Genomic DNA, 3,580 nt, shown 5'->3' with positions numbered 1-3,580 from the left:
CATATAAACTTGACCAATCTGAAGCTCCCATTTGAAATTTTTAATTTGGGGTGAATGAGCAAGGATATTTTGGGACTCATTCATGTTAGAAAAGAAAGACAACACTACTAGAGGCAGTATCCAGTCTTTTGTGGCAATAGTATCTTAACCACAATATTTGTGTTCATGATATTGACTCTATTTTTTGGCACCATACCTTTTCTTTTGGATTTTACACTTATGGCACTATTGTTTCTCCAGTCTTCCCATAGATTCTGTGAATTATCTGGTATTCTTTTAATATAATCCTTTTTGTCTTTTTTTAAATATTGGGGTTGACTTTTATTTGGAGGGAGATAAGTTTAACTTAAATATCATGACAAATATTAGGTTATATTTTGGCCTGGGTCAAGATATTTCCAAAGTTTTACATGGATTGAGCAAACCATGTCATAATATATCTCAGATCACTTTGCTCTAACCCTGTACATTTTGGATGAGTGATATGGCTAAGATCATACTTCCAGGTTCCTGAAAGTGGAAAAAGAAACTCCGTAGATAAATGGCACAGGGATAGCTGTCATAGTTTACATAAAAATTGACATTTAGATTTATTTTTGATGCACATTTATACATAGGTACATTTGTGTAGCAAATACTGTTCAGCTCTGGATCTATTGAAAGCAGTCAGTTTCTATAAAAATAAGACTGAGGACTGGATTTTGACTTTGTTAGTTCAACCTGATAACACATTCCTGGAAGTTTTTTAGACAGTTTTGTCTTGTCTAAATATTTTCAAGCTGTAAGGGTAGGAAGATTGAAATTATCTAGCATTTTTTTTCTATGATCATTATGCTCTAAAATACTGTGGCAGTCAATATATCTCTAGGCCAACAGTTCTCAAATTTTGATCTCAGGACACTTCTAAATTATTGAAGAACACATGAACTTTTGTATGTGTGGTATATATCTATCAGTATTTATCATGTTAGTTAATCTGATAGTCAAAATATAATATGGAAATAAACATTCCATTAGTTTCCAGAGTCATATTATCACATGTCTTGTAACCTCTGGAAATCTCTTTTGCACATGCATTAGAGAAAAAGAAAAGGCAAACCATGCCCTAGTATGAAAAGTTTTAATTTCATGAACTCACTTGTTTTAGAGACTCCCAACAGTCTATAGACAACATTTTGAGAAATGTTTTGTAGGCATCTGTAAATACAAGTTCTCATATTTCCAAGATTTTACAACAGCTCAAATATTTTATTTAAGCACTGATACATGTCTAAGTATACTTATTTCAATTTTGTAATACGTGCTTCTTGTTTAATATTTATACTTATTTTGTAGATAAAGCAATTGAAACTCAGAGAAGCAAATAATTCATCTGTAGTGATAGTATTGGTGGATTTCAAAGTTAGTCTCCCTAATTCATTCAAACAGAGGTGTTGCTGTTTTTACTATATCATCCTTTAACATTCCAGAAGGAATAGGTGACATCTACAGTTAAGTTTCAATGTATACTGGATTATAGTTTTCAAGGAATTAATATTAATTTGAAAATATTATATGTTAACTTGGAATGTAGATTATTTTTGTTACCAACTCACTGTAGCATCATGGGCATTTTTTTTTATTTGTCTTTGAAAATTGTGACTAATGCCCTAAAATTTCCAATGGCTAATTTTTGAATTTGTGTTGTATAGAATGATCTCTCCATGAATAAAATGAAGCAAGCTGTCCAGTTTTTTATTTTCATTTTCTTATTCTATGATGAAATATGAAGTTTACCTTTTTAAAAGGATCATCTTTGGTAAAAAGAAGAGGAAAGCTATTTTGTCCTTTAGTTTTTTTTTTTTTGTTTGTTTTTTTTTTGAGTTAGAGTTACGTAATTGCCAAGGGTTTCTGTCAGGAGAGAAAATTTCATTCAATTGTCCATTTAGAGAAAAAATTTCTGTTTTCTCTGAAATTTTGAAGTGGCTATAACTCTCCAAGAAAATGAGAACATTGTTGACACCTGATATTTCCACTGTTAGGGATCAAATCACTAAACATTTGATTTGTCACATTGTATGCTCACAGTGTGGGGGGGCTTCTTGCTAAAAATGTTACTTTAAAAAAATGTTACTTTAATTGCACTTCTCTCTCTCTCTCTTTTGGCGGGGGGGGGGGGGGGGTAGTCCAATAAATAAACTCACTTTGGAAATATCTTGAACTCAATCAGAGCTGAAGTTAGAATTCCACTTCTTTTAAAAAAATTTTTTTTAATGTTTATTTATTTTTGAGACAGAGGGAGACAAAGCGTGAGTGGGGGGTGGGGTGCAGAGCAGGAGACACAGAATCTGAAGCAGGCTCCAGTCTCTGAGCTGTCAGCACAGAGCCCAATGCAGGGCTTGAACCCACAAACCATGAGATCACGACCTGAGCTGAAGTCTGATGCTTAACCGACCTAGCCACCCAGGTGCTCCAGAATTCCACTTCTATTGCTTAATGTCTAGGTTATCTGGGTTGCATTATTCTTTGTAAAATATAAGTCAATTCACCAAACTCCTATTGGGGTATTATGTACATTATTATGGCATTATTGTGAGCACTGGAATTAGAGACACGGGCTGGGACAGTCTCTTTGCTATTTTTGTTTTAGTGTTGCTATATTGAATTGAAAGAAAGGACACATACAGAAAGCTTCGCACCATAATTGCCTCATATTTTTAATTAACCATCTGTAAAAGTTAATTACATTTTCCTGTAGGGGCTAACACATCTTTCAGTGGTTAAAACATTTGTTTTTCAGCATGTCATTTAAGAAATTGGATATGATTACCACTGAAGTTCACTTTAATTTTACTATCTTATCTTGAAAAATGTGTGAATATTCAAGATTAAAATGGGTACTTTGTGCATAAAACATACCACTATGATTCTATACAGCAGTTTATTAGCAAAGTTTTAAATGTGTAGGAAACATGACTGACTCATTCTAGGTAGACCAATTGGAAATATTTGCCTTTTTGTATTTTGTTTTGTGATAATTGTAAACATCTCATACAAGTTTGTCTTTAATTTCTTTATTACTTCTGTGGTATGATGTTTTTTAACTCCTAGGATGACATAGTGGTTTTAGAAAAAAAAATACAATCTGCTTTATTGTTTTGCATGATGCTCATAGAATGATAGTAATGATTCCAATATAGGAAATATAGTAACTCAGAGACCGTAGGTAAAAATTACATATTACACTTACATATCATAAATGCTTATGCCTATCCATCATCTGTTAATCTATATACCTAGAAAAAAACCCACACACTTACATTTAAATGTTCTGCTATTACTGTGTTTTCGATCTGGGAACCATGTGTGCTTTTTCTTTTTATCAATGTACATCCAATTCTTAGAACTAACACATAGTTAGTTCTACATATACATACTTCAACATATATATTTGTTGAAAAATGGATAGATGGGCTAATGAATGAGTGTAGAGAAAAAGTGTTATAGAGAGTACAGGAAAGAGAGCAATTAATTCTTGCTGGGGAATTCTTTTAGAATAGGTGTTACTTTAACTGGTTCTTAAAGAAGGAATGGAAATGCA

The sequence above is a fragment of the Panthera tigris genome, chromosome D4 (assembly GCF_018350195.1).
Source record: "Panthera tigris isolate Pti1 chromosome D4, P.tigris_Pti1_mat1.1, whole genome shotgun sequence".
Lineage (NCBI taxonomy): Eukaryota > Metazoa > Chordata > Mammalia > Carnivora > Felidae > Panthera > Panthera tigris.
The sequence above is the reverse complement of the archived record's forward strand: the minus strand, read 5'-3'. Positions refer to the sequence as shown.